The 18,789-nt window shown below is 44.9% G+C and overlaps 1 long non-coding RNA gene across 2 annotated transcripts; it reads right to left on the bottom strand.

Moving 5' to 3' along the window:
- Positions 1 to 1,204: 1,204 nt before the first annotated feature.
- LOC140720328 (uncharacterized) lies at positions 1,205 to 17,901 on the bottom strand. Of its 2 annotated transcripts, none has more exons than XR_012097161.1 (3): positions 17,821 to 17,901; positions 9,813 to 9,976; positions 1,205 to 1,305 (listed from the first exon to the last, which is right to left on the bottom strand). It is a non-coding gene; the product is annotated as an uncharacterized lncRNA (long non-coding RNA). The 2 variants fall into 2 exon arrangements; XR_012097160.1 differs by having other exon boundaries at positions 9,813 to 9,980; positions 17,821 to 17,894.
- Between the last annotated feature and the right edge of the window lie 888 nt (positions 17,902 to 18,789).

The raw sequence follows: 18,789 nt of genomic DNA, 5'->3' as shown, positions 1-18,789 counted from the left end.
ATACTTTAGCTCATCGTTAGAACCCTACCAAATGTGTTGCCACTTTCAGAGAGCTATGCATATTCATCACAAGACCAGTCAGTACATCCATCTTATCAATGGTCCCAGCATTCATTGTGCACATCGCTCGCGAACTTGACGTTCCAAAGTGCAACTTCACACATTTGCCTGAATTAACTGTACCTGGTGACTCTCTGTTCATAATTATAATTGGATGCTAAACAGTTTGACAACAGTCCAAAATTTTCTCAACTCTGCCAACTCCGTAAATCAACGAACCGGTCCATCCAGTATATCATTTAGAGTAATAAATAGTTTATTATCACACATGACACATGGTGAAACAGCGATCCTTGCGGACACTACTGGTCACAGACCTTCAGCCAGTACAATGCTCCTCCACTTTATGTGCCCAAGCCAACTTTGAAATCTATTTACAGTTTCTCAAAGATTCCTCAACCCGAAACGTCGAGAGTTAATTTCTCTCTATAATGCTCCCCGACCTACTGAGTTCCTGCAGCATTTTGTGTGGTGTCCTCTCCACTTATCATTTTGTTTTACTTTAATCCTATTTGCCAAGGACATTTCATTGCCTCTGCAGCCCACCCGACCAACCCCCAGAACCCTTGTGTAAAATTTCTCCAGTTCGCTGTCTCCTGCACACAGCCCGTTCTCCCACAATATAACGATCTTTAAATCGGCCACAGAAATCAAGACACTGGGAAACTCCTCTCACCTCCATTGTTCAACAACCCAAAAATCCGGAGAGAATTCACCATTGACGTTCCCAAAGAGAAAATAACATCTGTTTCTCTCACTGGCTGTCAGAGGCATTTTCCACATCAGGGCGTACCAAATGCTGACGGAAATTATATCTGTTCCCTGGACTGTTACATTGCCGCTGTTGTATTCCTGCCTGAGTGTTCCCCACAGCCACCTTATTCAGGGGCTCCTTCTCCTTTCTCTCAGGTGAAGATTTGTGTGGTGTGGGGAGCGATTCGACCATTCCCCTTGTTAGGTCCCTGCGCTGGGGCTGCTGAATTGTTCCAATGCTCATCGACGCTTTACCAGTTGGAACAATGACCCCGTTTGATGGTACTTTCTCTCTCCCCTTTATCGCCCAAGTTTATCCCTCTGAACTATTGATGATTTGACTACACGTGTAGCATAAGGACAGATCTTTAATGAGAAAGAGCCCAGTGAGCATACCTGTGTCCATTCTGAGTCTGACTGAGGTTGGTTGGTTGATTGTTGTCTTCTTATCTGCCGTCCGGGTGGAAGAAAGCACCACCTGCTGGCAATGACCTGAATTACACAAATAAAGGAGTGAGTCAATTACTCTGTCCCTCATAATTTAAACCATGTTTGTAAGGTCACTGCTCACTCTCCTACATTCCAGGGAGTAAATGGAGATTGGAACAAAGACCTCCAACTGAATACAAAGTTCAAGAAGATAGCAAGGAAACATAAGGAAACTTTCTTAAAGGAGTGATGCACTGAAGCTGAAGAAGCCAGCAGAATTGAAAAAAAAACAAGAGATCTGTTGCAGAAGATTAGAGAAATCAATGGAACATTTCATGTAAAATTAGTATAGGAAGAAACAAAGAAGGGAAGGACCTTACAGAAACAAATGACATCAAAAGGAGATGCCAGGAACACACCGAAGAATTGTAGAAAGATCGAACAGCGAAGACACCTGCAATGACTCCCTCATCGATCTAGAGCCAGACATTCTGGAAAGTGAAGTCGAATGGGCGATAGAAAACATTGCCAATAATAAGGTTGCAGGATGTGATCGGGTTCCAGTTGAATTGTTTAATTCTAAAAGGTGATGATGTAAAATTATTCAGTGGCATTGAGGGTGAAATTGATGTGCTTTAAAAGAGAAACTGCAGACCAGCAGCAATATAGAAATCTGAAATTGTCATTGTTCTATTCAATTGGTTTAAAAAGTAAAATGCAAGAAAATCAACTGTGAATTTAACGCGTCTTGGATGCTCCGTCGGTGCGGGCAGCGGAGCGGGAGTAAGGAGTGCTCGTGATCGACATACGACTGGAGATCGGAGGATCAGCAGTTGTAGGTAGGCCGAGACTCTCGGACCTACCTGGAGAGTACCTGAGGAGGAAGGTAAAGCTGCGCAAGCGCGGTTGACGTCAGCGGCGAGCGCGAACTTTAAAAAGCGACCCACTTTCAGGAGCGGGCAGCGTCGGTGCGGGCAGCGGAGTGCGCAGGAGCTGAGTGCTGGGCTTTGGCTCAGCGGGCTTCGGCGCAAGAGGACTTCGGCAAGCCTAATCTAGGATCAGGTAATGGGGGAGACAGTTAGAGCAGTGGTGTGCTCCGTATGCAGTATGTGGGAGGTCAGGGTCAACACAGTTGTTCCTGATGACCACACCTGCAATAGGTGCATCCAGCTGCAGCTCCTATCAGACCGAGTTAGGGAACTGGAGCAGGAGCTGGATGAACTACGGATCATTCGGGAGGCAGAGGCAGAGATAGATCAAAGTTATCGGGAGGCAGTCACACCGAAAAGACAGGAGGTAGGCAAATGGGTGACAGTCAAGAGAGGCAGGGGGAACAGTCAGAGAGAGAAGAGCACCCCTGTGGCGGTTCCCATCAAAAATAAGTATACCGTTTTGTATACTGTTGGTGGGGATGACCTACCAGGAACAAGCTGCAGTGGTCCTGTCTCTGGCACTGAGGTTGGACTAGGAAGGGGAGGAGGGAAGAGGGAAGAGAAGAGAGCGGTATTGATAGGGGATTCTATAGTCAGTGGGGCGGTTAGGAGATTTTGTGAGGAAGATCGGGAGTCTCGGATGGTATGTTGCTTCCCTGGTGCCGGGGTCCGGGACATCTCTGATCGGGTGCAGGTTATTCCCGAGAGGGAGGGCAAAAATCCAGATGTTGTGGTCCATGTAGGGACCAATGACGTGGGTAGGATGAGTGAGGGGGTCCTGCGTAGTGAGTTCAGGTAGTTAGGTGCGAAGCGGAAGAGCAGGACCTCCAGGGTAACAATCTCAGGATTGCTACCTGTGCCACGTGTGAGTGAGGCAAGGAACAGAAAGATTATAAAGATTAATACGTGGCTGAGAGGATGGTGCAGGAGGGAGGGCTTCAGGTTTGTAGATAATTGGGCTTTGTTCCAGGGAAGGTGGGATCTGTTCCGAAGGGACGGTTTACACCTGAACTGGAACGGTACTAACATTCTTGCAGGGAAGTTTTTTAGTGCTTCTTGGGGGGGGGGGGGGGGGGTTAAAACTAAATTTGCAGGGGGCGGGGATCCAGAATGTGAGAGAGGATAGCGAGAGGAAGAATAAAGGACAGGTGGGGACTACACGGTTCCGGAATATTAAGTGTGTAGTAGAGGAAGGTGGGGCGGAACAAGTGATAAGGAGGACTCGTGTACAGAGGGATGGTCTGACGGAACATGGAGTTAAATGTGTTGAAAGAATAAGTAAATTTAGGAAGGACAACAAAATTCTAGGGGCGTATAGCCCGATGGGAGTTCGGGGAGCTGGGTTAAGCACAATAGGCAGCGATTCAAACAGAGAGAGGAGAAATGGGCTAAAAATTCCATATCTGAATGCACGAAGTGTCAGAAATAAGGCGGATGAGCTTGAAGCCCAGGTGCGAATGGGTAACTATGATGTGGTTGGGATAACGGAGACATGGCTGCAGGGAGATCAGACCTGGGAAATGAATGTACAAGGGTATACGTGCTATCGTAGGGACAGAAATGTGAGCAGAGGGGGTGGGGTGGGCCTGTTGGTGAGGAATGAGATTCAGTCCTTTGCAAGCAGGGACATAGGGTCAGGAGAAGTAGAGTCTGTGTGGATAGAACTGAGGAACAGTAAGGGCAAAAGGACCCAAATGGGTGTTGTCTACAGGCCACCAAACAGCAGCATGGATATTGGGTGCAAGTTGAATAGGGAGTTAACATTGGCATGTGGAAAAGGTAATGTCGCAGTAGTTATGGGGGATTTCAACATGCAGGTGAACTGGGAGAATCAGGTTGGTGCTGGACCACAGGATAGGGAGTTTGTAGAGTGCCTACGGGATGCGTTCTTGGAACAGCTTGTACGGGAGTCGACCAGGGACAAGACTATTCTGGATTTAGTGTTATGTAATGAACAGGATTTGATCAGCGATCTCGCAGTAAAGGAACCATTAGGAGGTAGTGATCACAATATGATAAGCTTTTATCTGCAATTTGAGTAGGATAAGGGCAGCTCGGAGGTGTCAGTGTGGCAGATGAACAGGGCAAACTATGGAGCCATGAGGGAGGAGCTGGCCAAAGTTGATTGGATGGATAGCCTAGCAGAAAAGACAGTGGAACAGCAATGGCAGGTATGCTTGGGAATAATGCACAAGATGCAAAATCAGTTCATCCCCCAGAGAAGGAAGGATTCAAAGGGGGGAAAGGGGCCACAGTGGTTTACAAAGGAAGTCGGAGATTGCATAGCATTAAAAAAAAGGAAATATGACAGAGCTAAGGTGAGTGGGAGGACAGATGATTGGGAAGTGTTTAAGGAACAACAGAACTTAACTAAAAAGACAATACGGGGAGAAAAAATGAGGTACGAACGCAAGCTAGCCTATATAAAGGAAGATAGCAAAAGCTTTTTAGGTATGTGAAGAGAAAGAAGATAGTTAAGAGCAACGTTGGGCCCTTGAAGAATGAATTGGGTGAAATTGTTATGGGAAACAGAGAAATGGCAGAAGAACTTCATGAGTACTTTAGATCTGTTTTCACTAAGGAAGACACAAGCAATCTCCCAGATGTATGGATGGGCCAAGGACATAGGGTAACAGAGGAAACGAAACAGATTGACATTCGAAAGGAAACGGTGATGAGAAGACTGATGGGACTGAAGGCTGACAAATCCCCAGGTCCAGATGGTCTGCACCCTAGGGTACTAAAGGAGGTGGCCCTGGAAATTGCGGATGCATTGGTAAGTATTTTACAATGTTCCTTAGATTCAGGATCAGTCCCTGAGGATTGGAGAATGGCTAATGTTATCCCACTTTTTAAGAAAGGAGGGAGGGAGAAAACAGAGAACTATCGACCTGTCAGCCTGACATCGGTGGTGGGGAAGATGCTAGAGTCCATTATTAGGGATGAAATAGTGGCATATCTAGATAGCAGTGATAGGATTGGGCCGAGCCAGCAGGGATTTACCAAGGGTAAATCATGCTTGACTAATCTGTTGGAGTTTTTCGAGGATGTAGCCAGGAAGTTAGATGGGGGAGATCCAGTGGATGTAGTGTACCTCGATTTTCAGAAGGCATTTAATAAGGTCCCACATAGAAGATTGGTGGGTAAAATCAAAGCTCAGGGCATCGGGGGGAAGGCATTGACATGGATAGAAAACTGGTTGGCAGATAGAAAGCAAAGGGTAGCGGTGAAAGTGTGTTTCTCGGAATGGCAGGTTGTGACTAGTGGAGTGCCACAGGGCTCGGTATTGGGACCACAGCTGTTTACCATTTACGTCAACAATTTAGATGAAGGCATTGAGAATAACATCAGCAAATTTGCTGATGATACTAAGCTGGGTGGCAGTGTGACATGTGATGAGGATGTTAGGAGAATTCAGGGTGACTTGGATAGGCTGGGTGAGTGGGCAGATACTTGGCAGATGGCGTTTAATGTGAATAAGTGTGAGGTTATCCAATTTGGGAGTAATAACAGGAAGGCAGATTATTATCTGAACGGTATAGAGTTGGGTAAGGGAGTAATACAAAGAGATCTCGGAGTCCTTGTTCATCAGTCACTGAAGGTGAATGAGCAAGTGCAGCAGGCAGTGAAGAAGGCTAATGGAATGTTGGCCTTTATTCCAAAGGGAATTGAGTACAAGAGCAAGGAAATCCTCTTGTATTTGTACAGAGCCCTGGTGAGACGACACCTGGAGTATTGTGAACAGTTTTGGTCTCCAGGGTTAAGGAAGGACAGCCTGGCTGTAGAGGAAGTGCACCGTAGATTCACGAGGTTAATTCCTGGGATGTCTGGACTGTCTTACGCAGAGAGGTTAGAGAGACTGGGCTTGTACACGCTGGAATTAAGGAGATTGAGAGGGGATCTGATTGAAACATATAAGATTATTAAGGGATTGGACAAGATAGAGGCAGGAAATATGTTCCAGATGCTGGGAGAGTCCAGTACCAGAGGGCATGGTTTGAGAATAAGGGATAGGTCATTTAGGACATAGTTAAGGAAAAACTTCTTCTCCCAGAGAGTTGTGGGGGTCTGGAATGCACTGCCTCGGAAGGTAGTGGAGGCCAATTCTCTGGATGCTTTCAAGAAGGATCTAGATAGGTATCTTATGGATAGGAGAATCAAGGGATATGGGGACAAGGCAGGAACTGCGTATTGATAGTAGTTGATCAGCCATGATCTCAAAATGGCGGTGCAGGCTCGAAGGGCCGAATGGTCTACTTCTGCACCTATTGTCTATTGTCTATTGTCTAAATGTGTTGCATGCAATATTCCAGCAGACCTGGGAAACCGAAAATAAGAATGACATTTATGTTGGATTAAGATCCGTTTTTATCCTAATACCCAAGAAGTGAAATGTAAAGGATTGTTCAAATTACCGAAAATTTTCACATCCTAGAAATGTAATGCTAAAGATCATGCAAGCAAGACTCCAACAATATATGGAACACGAACAGCCAGATGTACAAGCTGGTTTTAGTAGAGGCAGAGACACCAGAGTCCAAATTGCTAACATGCGCTAGATAATGGAGAAATCGCGAGAATTCCACAAAAATATTTATCTATGTTTTATTGACTACTCTAAAGCCTTCAGCAGTGTGTACCAGATTAAACTATGGGAAATCCTTAAAGAAATGGGGAAACCTGGACATCTGCTCTGCCTTATGAAAAACTTGTACAAAGATCAAGAATCAACAGTTAGAACTGACATGGAACAACAATCTGGTTCAAGATTGAGAAAGGGGTACGACAAGGCTGCATGCTGTCATCCTGCTTATTTAGTCTATATGCTGAACACATCATGAGGAATGTTGGTCTAGAGGACTCAAAACGTTGGAATCAAAATTAGCAGACAAAATGTTAACAACTTCAGATATGCATGTGGTACTATTCTAATGGCTGAAAGTGAGGAGGATCTGAGGAAGCTTCTAATGAAAGTGAAAGAAGAAAGTGGAAAGCTGCCTTCTTGCTCAATATTAAGAAAATCGGCCAGTCCTGTTAACTCCGTGGTAATAAATGGAAAGGGAGTGGAAGCAGTGACGGATTTTGTCTTCCTCAATTCAAAAATGTCTATTTTTGGTAAATGCAGCCACAAAATTAAACGGCATTTACTTCTGGGGAAGGACAACAATGGCAAATTTAGGTAACAGTGAAGGACCGTAGAGTCAAGTCTATGGTATTTCCAGTTGTGATGTATGGCTGCGAGAGCTGGATTATTAGTAAGGCTGAATACAAAAGAATCGACGCCTTTGAATTTGATGCTGGAGGAAAGTGTTAAGATTTCCTTGGACAGCCAGAAGATCCGACAAGTCAGTATTTGGAGAAATACGGCCAGACTGCTCACTAGGAAGCTTGAAAAGCTGAAATATTTTGGCCACATCATGAGAAGACAGGATTCCTCGGAGAAGACTCTAATGTTCGGAAAAACAGAAGGTAAAGGAGAAGTTGACAGAGACTACAACGGATCGATAATTTTATTTCGGAAGTGCCTTTGCCCTTGGGGTATCTTAGAGAGACAGTTTCCAACAAGGAGGCTTAGTATGCAGTAACACTTGTACTTGACTGTGTTCATGTGTTTTCATGTATGTTTTGAATGACTATTAAACTAGAGTATAAGTTGGACAATAATTGCATCATAAATAAAATACTGATTCAATATAAATGTTTTCAGTCAGTAACAGACTTGTAAGTGTTGCATTTTGTCCCTACTGCAGACAGGGAGCAACCATACTCCAAGCATTTGTCCCCACAGCTCCCACTGAAACAGCCTGCTGGCCTAAGGTGCGTCTGTTTTCTCTGTTGTTTAAACCCAGACACCTCAAACAAAAGGCAGACACTGGGTCCCTCCAACCCACCGTGTCAGATAGTAAGATCGTGATTTGCTCCCAAAATCACACCCACGCCGCACTTGTAGGACAACACTTTATCGGGGTCCACTAAAAATATACTGAAGCCTTCTTCATCCTCGCTTGTTCAGAGGAGATAAACCCCCTGTTCTCCCATTTCAATCCGTCGCCCTTGCAGCTCCGCCAACTCCTTGTTAAGGGAACTCCTTAATGACGAAGCCCATATCCCCATTGGTTGGTATGCTAAATTGGTATTTCGTGTCACCAATCAGAGACAAGTAAATTTTAAGTCACTTCACAAGAGATACCGGGCACACGCAGCATGCTTAAATCGTCTAAACGTCAGCCCAGAGAGAGCGAGGGTGACGAAATTCCGCGAGAGGGCGCACGTGGGCAGTGAGCTGGTGCGCGCGGTAGATGGGGAGACTGCAGAGTCAGTAACAGGGAACGGGGAGCGCGTCCCTCGATCCCGTACCGCGCTGGCCAGATCACTGAATCAGTCATGGTCGATCCGCAACCCGCTGGGGTACAACAGTAACACACAAGTCTCCGTGTATATACGTAATCAATGTAATGTTTCTTTTCAGTTGCATAATATAATTATTATGCAGAACTTATATTGGCTTACACTTATTAAACTGTCAGAACTTTTCTAATCAATACACCAAATGCATAAGTGGACCACACGGCCCTCCGGATCTGCTGCTGATCTGATTTAAACTTCCGTTATGTATTCCCCAATGTTCATTTCGATAACTCTTCAACCCCACTCTTTATAAATAAACAGAACTTTGAATGGAATAAAAGGCTATAATTTCACTGGTCAGTGAGTTAAAAGAGTTCCTAACTCCCGCGATCAACACCGGCAAAAAATAGGAGTGTGAAAGGGTGAGTGGGAGGGGAGTGGGAGGGGGAGGTACGCTGTTGCCGCTTTTCACTACATGATGCCCTGTTCACAGGCAATCCTTCCAAAGTCTGTCTGAACATTGCATCTACCTTAATATCAACTCCTCCATCATCTGAACCAACAAGCTGCTTCCATCTGAAAAGAACTGAGTTTAAAGCGACTCCGGCAGCTCTAGTAGTCCTGGCTGCAAGGACATTCGTTCATCTCAAGGACAGGCATAACCCATGGCTTTGGTACAGGGTCAAATGGGAACATTGCAAAACCTATTTCTGCTTAATCACAGATTCATATGTTCTGACAATTTATTGGTAGAAAAATACTTGATGACGCCAGGCTATGTAGATGTAAATTATTGGTTGGCATTTGCTAGTTAGAACTGACAGAAATGTGGTGCTGGGACATTTGACTTCAAGAGGGTTTGCTCTTAGCAGAGGCTTGCACGACAACAAGGGCAAGTATATCATTGCAGCTTGTAATAGACAGAGCACTCAATGACATGTTGCTGTAGTTCATGGTAATTCCGCATTTCTGCAATCACTATAACAGGTAGCAGTTGCAGCGTCGTCTAAAGGGAGGAAATTCTCAACGCATTTTGAAATTATTATGACGTAATACAGACAAACAAGGAAACATGAGAAGTGACAAGTTTGAAATGAGCAAACAGCATGAGGGAATATGCGTGGCTTCAGAGAGATGGGATGCTGACAGCACAGTAGTACATCTGGAATGATTGCAACAGGCATAAATGGTACTTCTAGGTTTATTCAGTCTCCCTCCAGCTATTTCCTATTTTCTCTGGTACAGAAATGTAATGTCTCAAGGACCAGTGTTAGAGTAAATGAGACTCACCAAACTTTCTCCTGACTGAATCAATGCTAACTCCGAGTCAGAAGGGTTCCCTCGAGTTGGTGCTTTCAGTCCTCCGGTTGGTTCCTTGTTGCTGTTCCCTCGTCTTCAGTTGTGGTTTGCTATCGGTCACGGGCTTTTCTTCCAATAAACCTCTCACCGCAGGTCTAACTTTAACCAGACAGATAATGAAGTATGCAACTATTACAAACGAGAACAAAACATTAACCTGAAATTTAAATCTTGAACTCATATATCAGGATCCGAGTGAAGAAATCTGGAACTGGAGGAACTCATCAGGCCAGGCAGCATCTGTACGTCGACTCTACTCTCTTCCATAGATGCTGCCTTGCCTGCTGAGTTCCTCCAGCATTTTGTGTGTGTTGCTTGGATTTCCAGCATCCGAATGTTTTCTCTTGTTTGTTATGGGCTACAAAGAAGTCATCGTTCAGTCGCGGTTTAAAGTTTGTCATAATGTATAGAAGTAGATTTCGGTGATTCGGTCATTCTAGTCTGCTCCATAATCAATATTGGAGGATTTTTTCCCACCACCGTATTCTTGCTTTCCTGATATAATACGCAACCTATTTAGCAATCCAGAACATGAATATATCCAATGGTTGCCTCCAACACTGCATTTGGAGATTTTCACTTGATTGAGATGAGATACAAAGAAGTCATTGTTCAGTCATGGCATAAGATGCAAGTCATAATATATAGGAGTAGAAATAGGTGATTTGGTCATTCTAGTCTGCTCCATAGTCAATCATGGAGCATGTTTTCTTTTCCAACACCGTATTCCTGCGTCCCTGCTATAATACTCAATCTATTTAGCAATCCAGAACATGATATATACCCAACGATAGCCTCCACCACCCTCTGTGGCATCAAATTCCACAGATCAACCAACATTTGGCTAAAGTAATTGCTCTCATCTCAGTTTCAAAGTGAAGCTTCTTTATTCTGAGGCAATACACTCAGATCCTAGACTCTCCGTCTAATCAAGACACCCTCTCCATTCCCACTGCACCCAGACTTCTTGTCATTCAGTCGGTGTAAATGATCAAGCCCGCCCTAACTTCTCCCACTCCTCCAACCAGCCCCCTGAACTCCACTGAACATAGGCCCAGGGCCATCGAATGCTCCACATGCATAATGCTTATCATTCCTCATATTATTCTTTGAACTTTGTTAGCAAAAACTGTACTAAATACATTTCCGGGGAAAAAAACAGGATATATGGTAGCAGGATAATATACCGGGAAAAGCTGTGGTTTCTTTACTTTTCTATCAATTCTCACAAAACGAGCACTGGTGCGCTGATCCATTCGCAGGAGATTTAAAATTTTCCAGGGTGAATGCACTAAAGAGAAACTGGAATTACTAGAAACGCTCAGCGGGTAAGGAACAGCTGTGGGGAGAGGAAAAATGTTACCGATTCGGTTTCCTAACTTTTCGTAAGAATGGATTCAAACATCATCCAGTTTTTAGTGGAAAATCTTGGATTCTTCTCCATCGATCGGTGGGGACTGAGGGAAGATCTGATAAAGGTTTATAAGATTATGAAAGACAGAGTAGACAGGGAGCATCTTTTCACTGGTTAGAATTGTCTCATACCAGAGGACATGCAATGAAGGTGTGAGGGAGTAGATGTAAAGGAAATGTGAGGTTAAGTTGTTTTACTCAGAGAGGTGTGGATGCCTGGAATGCTCTGTCTGTTATGGTGGTGGAAGCAAATACACTGGAGGCTTTTAACAGACGTTTAGATAAGCACATGAGTGTGAGGAAGATTGAGAGGCTATGGACATTGTGTAGGTAGGAGTCATTAGTTTTGGGGGCGGGGGATTGATTTACTTTTCAGCTAGTTTGGCACATCATTGTGGCCGAAGGGCCTGTTCCTGTCATGTACTGTTCCATGTTCTGTTCTATCTTCAGCATCTAGAGATTCTGTTTGACTCCCACTGGCAGATAGACAGGTGACAGAGAGGGGGAATTTCCAAATGTGAATTGAATTCTGAAACCCCAGTCTATTTCTACTGGTGCAAACACAAAACAGTGTATTTAATCATAGCCTCTCCCTGTGAGGGATGGAATGGGAACTTATTCTCTGCTTTGCTTCCAAGGAACTTCAGAACCAAACATCTGAGCACAGAAAATAAATACTCGCTCAACATCTCATAAACCCGGACAACTTGATCCCCTGACTCATTTTATCTGGGTCAAAACATGTGTGGTAACCCAGTATGCCACCTCAGAGGGTCACAGCCCACACCGAGAGCCTCGCACATTTTTTCCACATCTCACACTGAGTGATTCACGCTACCAACATATAGCCACCGGAGACGGCTGTTTCGTTGCGGAATGAGGAACAGCCAGCCGCATCTGTAAATGCACCAACCTAGACCGAAGCCCAGACACTGCAAGTTCCATATTCCTGGAGACCCCATCCCAAGATTGTATCTCAAGCACCAGCTCTCCCAGGGTTTTTTGCTGCTTGTAATATGCGGCAGTGTCTCAGCTAATCCCAGTTCAAAAACTTACACTCCCACACCAACCCATGACAGAACTGGAGCCCGATGATCTTTTGTCTGGACAGGGATCCGACGGGAAACATAGGCATTGGGTCGCAAAGATGGTGATGATACATTTCAACTTGTCTCCACAGTTACATTGAGCACATTTGTTCATTATTTTATTGTTGAGTGCGGTGTAGCCCAGGTCAATTACCAGCCACCTTCCCCGTTGTGTAACAGGAACTAATATAGCATTGGAAACTCACTACAGGAGATTTTATTTTGTTCTTTTGATGCAGAAACGATTGACTGACTGCAAGATGTTTGACACTCAGAACAGAATTGCATAGATGCAATCCTTACAATCTTCTTAATTCCATCCCGTACAGTAAATGCTCAAGGCATTCACGTATCTGAGGCCACTCTCTCTCCACACCATTTTGTAATGGTGATACTAAAATTCCAGTGGCTGTATTTACCCTTTCGAGGTGCATTCAGTAAATCTCCTGGTAGTTCCAGCTCTTCTCAACTCTCAGCAATGTAGACGCTGGTCCAAAATAAAAACACATTATTGGATACAACCCGCCTGCAATAAATGTCGATTCTGTGTAGAAGTTTCAAATGAGATTCACACAGCCCTTAGAGCACAGACACAGGACTGTTAGCCCATCAAGTACGTGCCATGTTCGGTGTGGTCCCATCCTCCTGCACCCAGACCATAGCGCTCTATACCTCCCTCATCCATGTAACTACCCAAACATCTCTCATATACTACAATCGAACTTTCATCTCACACTTCTGCTGGGTGCTGGTTCCGGATTCGTACCACCCTCTGAGTGAAGTAGTTCCCCCTCAGATTGTCCTAAATGTGTCACTTTTTGCCCTAAATCCATGATCTTACCCAACAGGGGAAAATGCCCACCTACATTCAACTTGTCTCCACAGTTACATTGACCACAGTTGTTCATTATTTTATTGAGTGCGGTGTAGCCCAAGACAATTAGTAGCCACTTTCCCTGTTGTGTAACAGGAACTAATATAGCATTGGAAACTCACTACAGGAGATTTCATTGTGTTCTTTTGATGCAGTAACGATTGACTGACTGCAAGATGTCTGACACTCAGATTTCTATTTCTCTAGCGGGGGTTCCCAACCTGGGGACTATGGATCCTTCCTTTAATTGTAGGGGCAAATGGCATAGAAAAGTTCAATGAAGTAAACGGTGCACTAGAACACATTAGAATGCAGAGATAGGTCAGAAGAAAGATTGCTGATATTTATCATTAAGGTATCCTAAAACGAAAAAGCTAGAACAAACAATAAGAAATTTGGCACATGGCCTTTGCCCCTTACACAACCTAATCAATGCGCCATGGAATATATCCGATCGGGATACTTCCCACCTTCGTACGGCTACTGCTCTGCTCATGACAACATGAAACAGCAGATAACCGTGGATGCAGTTGAGTCAAACTTACAAACAGGCCGCCCCTCCTGGTATGGGAAAATTTTCTCCCTCATTGGCAGGATTCTGCAGAGAGTGGTGCAGACAGCCCAGCGCATATGTCGTTGTGAACTTCCCATGATTCAGGACATTTGCAAGGACAGACGTGTAAAAAGGGCCTGGAGGATCATCGTGGACCAGAGTCACCCTAACCACAATCTATTCCAGCTGCTACTATCCGAGAAACGGTTCCGTAGCAAAAAAAGCCAGGACCAACAGGCTCCGGGACAGCTTCTTCCACAAGGCCATCAGATGAAATAACCCACGGTGATTTAAGTGCACTGTATTTTCTATGGACTGTTCAATTTATTAGAATTACCTTGATTGCACTTTGGACATTTATACCGAGACGTAACGTAAAGATTTTTACTCCTCATGTTTGTGAAGGATGTAAGAAATCAATTCAATTTAATTCAATTCTATTCTTTTTAAAAGCTATTATTAATGCTTTTTGAGATAGTGATTTAGATGCATATCATATTTTTTACTGAGTTAAGTATTGTATGTAATTAGTTTTGCTACAACAAGTGTATGGGACATTGGAAAAAAGTTGAATTTCCCCATGGGGATGAATAAAGTATCTATCTATCTATCTATCTATCTATCAAACTTGCTAATCGCGCCTTGCGTATCCCCATATAAATCAATAGCATGAACAATGAACTACAGAGGTCTCGATATTGACACACACATTCCACTCGTCACAGGCCTCCATTCGCACAAAAAAACCATCTAACAAAAAAAAAAAACATCTTCAATCATCTCCCTCTGCGTCTAGTTGTCCAGCCCGGTGTGAATCCACCTCGCCAGCTCCCCGTGAATCCCACGTGACCGAACCTCCCCGATCAGCTGCCATGCGGGATCTTGTTACAGACTTTACCAAAGTTCAGATGAACAACATCACTGCCCAAATTCAACTAACTCCCTAGTTAACTCGTAAATAATCTCCAAAATACCTGACAGATATGATGTCCTAGTGGGCAGTTTAGACGGTGATTTTCCGATAACCAATGTCCAACATCCCGGGATTTCAGTTTCACTGCAGACTGAGAAAATTCCGATCACAGCTGTCGAAATACCAACCTGGACTGAAGCCCGTATACCTCCAGTTACAATTCAGCCTGACCCCAGCAGCTAAACCGAGCACATTTGATCACAATCTTCCTGCTGGGTGGGATCTTGCCCAGCACAGCTGGCTGCCATGTTTCCTGCTACGTAGCCGGAACAAAATGTAAAATTATAAAGTAGAAAGTGCCGGGAGCTCAGTACATCAGACTACATCTCTGAAAGGACAAATGGTGGAAGACCCAGTTCCAGAACTGAGACTGTGCAAGATGCTGCCCATCTGCTGAGCGTCTCCAGTATTTCCTCCTCCTTACTTTAAGTTTCCTGCAACTGTAGCATTTTCTCCTTCTTCATTTTAATGCACAGATAGTAACTGATTGCCACCCTAAACTGTAAATGCCGCCCCCACCCCAACCAATTTGTAAGCTCTGAGTTCATTCTGACCCTGGTGTAACACATTCCATACAGTCAATGCTCACAGCATCCTTTCCTCCCACTATCACTCTGTTACATTTACTCCCGAGGCCACTGTCTCTACGCTGAGAGGCGGTGACCACAGAGAGATAAAAAGTGCAACACTTGCTGCAGCTCTGACGGGCCGTTACCCTGGAAACGGAGCAACTGGCTCACCGAAAATAAACAGAAAATGAAATAACAAACTCAACTTCAGATGCTTTGGGTTCCATTATGGCAAAGGATAACACTGTAGCCATTTTGTAACGGTGAAACTAAAATTGAAATGGCTGCTTTTACCCTGCCACGTGCTGTGTTCAATTAAACCTCTGATAGTACTAACTGTCAAAAAAACAATTCTGGAAAAGATGCAAAGCAAAACTTCACAATGAAGACAAAGTTTGAAAGAGAGATTGCTGAAATATATCATTGCAGCAATGGGAACAGTCTGGGCAGAGGTTGAACAAGATGGTTGATATATATCATTGAGGTGGTGGGGTACTGGCTGGACAGAGGTTGAACAAGATGTTTCATATATATCATTGAGGTGGTGGGACACAGACTGGACAGAGGTTGAACTAGATGGTTGACATATATCATTGAGGTGGTGGGATACAGGCTGGACAGAGGTTGAACAAGATGTTTCATATATATCATTGAGGTGGAGGGATACAGACTGGACAGAGGTTAAACAAGATGGTTGATATATATCATTGTGGTGATGGGATACAGCTGGACAGAGATTGGATAAGATGGTTGATATATATCATTGAGGTGATGGGATACAGACTGGACCGAGGATTAACAAAATGGTTGATATATACTGATGGGATACAGGTTGGACAGAGTTTGAACAAGATGGTTGATATTTATCACTGAGTTGGTGGGATACAGACTGGACAGAGATTGGATAAGATGGTTGATATATATCACTGAGGTGGTGTGATACAGACTGGACAGAGGTTGAACAAGATGGTTGATATATATCACTGAGATGGTGGGACAGAGGCTGGGCAGAGGTTGAACCAGATGGGCAGGGGATGAGCAGATGGAGCCAGATGGGAGAATGGGATGAAGGGCGATCTCTGATGTTCCTCCCACAATACACGGACCCTGAAATAGTAATACGCGCTAGTAGATAACAGATTCCAATATAACAAAACCAGATCAAACAATAAGAATTTTGGTATATGTCATTTTCTACTCGACACGCTTTATCAATTTACCGCAGAAAGTATCCCATCCCGACACTTCATACCTTCATACGGCTACTGCTCTTCCTTTAAATGAATGAAATGGTGAAGAACAGTGATAGAGCTGAGTACGTAATAGAAACCAACCTCCCCTCCATGGACTCTGTCTATTCTTCCCACTGCCTCAGTAAAACAGCCAACATATTGAAAGATCCCCACAACCCTGAACATTCCCACTTCTAATGCTCCATCGGGGCGAAGTTAAAATAGAACAGAAACATGCTACCGGGCTCAAGGACGGTGTCCATTCTGCTGTTAGAAGCGAACAGCGTGTTGAGTGGACTCCTGACCTCACAGTCTAAATCGATGTGACCTTGCACCACATATCTACCTGGACTGCACTTTCTCTGTAACCAGAATGATTTGTTTTACCTCAATGTACTGCTGCAATGTATTGATCTGTGTGGAGAATACTGGAGACACGATTTTCACTCAACCTCTGTACATGGAAAACAAAATAAAGATTCCCCATTTCAATCGTGTGGAAATATTAGTCAGCCTGGGTTGCTCCTTTGGAAATTCCGGAGGGAGTGTACACATTTCCGAGAAACCCAGATAAATGAACAAAACTTAGTTCATTTAGGACAGATAATAGGGCCAGATATCGGGAAACCCTGTCAGCATTTCGGCAAGTCGTAGCAATGGAAAGAAGATGGAAATAAACTTCCCAGTCCCCCGAGAGGACGTGAGAGATCTGGATCTCACTGTCCTGTCTGAACGGGGAAAGATGAACTTCTCATACACGTGGAGGAGTCTCCCGAGTGTGTGATTACTCTGTTTAACCCTCTGTCGGCAAGAACACAATGGGCCGAACGGCCGCTTCCAATGTGCTGGAAATATTTTAAAAATTCATCGACACCAGACGTCGATCCAGGTGAGCTTTGGATCCGATACCGGGCCGGGTGATGGAGGTAAAGTTCCTCAGGTACATCTTAGTGGATGGGTTAAGTCTCGGCATCACCACCTCATCCCGCTCCTGGGACCAGATCACCAGGGGCTGAGCGGCGGCTCATCTCAGGCGGTTCGGTGTGAAGGTCCCATAACCCGGATCGACCACGACAGGTTGTATCCAGGAAGCGGGACGAGACCACCGGTTCAAGGATGTTAACGGGATTCCCTGCCCATCATCAGGTGCCCCCCTTCCCCCGGGATCGGCTTCAGTACTCACCGATGGAAAAATGTCGGTCGCGTTCACCCCTAGTGACCGGTTATCAATACTCACCGATGAGAACTTGATCAATTGTTCCCGCAGACAGCGATCGGTCCTCCGGCTCCCAGCCGACGACCCGGTTCTACAGAGAACGGAACGAAAACCATCGCCCTTCCGGAGACTGTAAGAGCGGGGGCGGGGCCACGGAAGCGAAAACCTCAGATGCTGCCGATTTGCGTTTGAAATGGGAACGAGAACCTGGATCACGTGACGGGTGGAGGGTTTCCCACCTGAGCCGGTGACTCTGCTCCTCGCCCCTCACACACTGCCCGACCTACCAGCCACATCTTACATATTATTTCATATTTAGCCCAGCTACACTTTTAATCTCTCCCTCTGCATCTTCCCCGTCCCCATTGCTCCACCACCCGGTTCTCAGAGTTACTGGATCAATTCTCATCCCGGTCCGACACTGAATTCCCACCCGAAGAAGAATTGTGCAGGTTTCATTGAAATCACTTCTACGTTTATAAACACTAATTTCTATTCACATTCCTCCGGAGCCGCACTGGACAGGAACACTGAAACATAAAGTGAGAAACAGGAGGAGGCCATTCAGCCCCTTAAACCATCAACAAGATGGCGGCTGCTCTCCCATCTCAGCCACATGTTTCTGCCGGATTATCATTTCCTTAATCCCTTCGGTCTCCACACATCTGCCGGCCTCTATTTGATGTGAGGACGATCACTGATCTTCATCGTCCTCCAGGAATCAATCTGGTGAATCTCTAAAACAAACACTCTCTAACTTCTTGTAATCCTCCGTGGAATTAAATATCTTCTGCAGCCCCGTGTTGCCCCAACCACTCACCTCCCACCCCTCTCACTATTTCCATCGTCCCACCTCCCTTCTCACCTGGATCCGCCTCTCTCTCCCCAGCTCTTGCCCCATCCCCACCCCTCACCTCTTTCCGCTGAATATTTCCCGTCCACTCTCAGTCCAGAGGAAGGGTCTCGGCCCGAAATGTGACGGTCCATTCC

The sequence above is a fragment of the Hemitrygon akajei genome, unplaced genomic scaffold (genome assembly GCF_048418815.1).
Source record: "Hemitrygon akajei unplaced genomic scaffold, sHemAka1.3 Scf000041, whole genome shotgun sequence".
Classification (NCBI taxonomy): Eukaryota; Metazoa; Chordata; class Chondrichthyes; order Myliobatiformes; family Dasyatidae; genus Hemitrygon; species Hemitrygon akajei.
The sequence above is the reverse complement of the archived record's forward strand: the minus strand, read 5'-3'. Positions and strand labels throughout refer to the sequence as shown.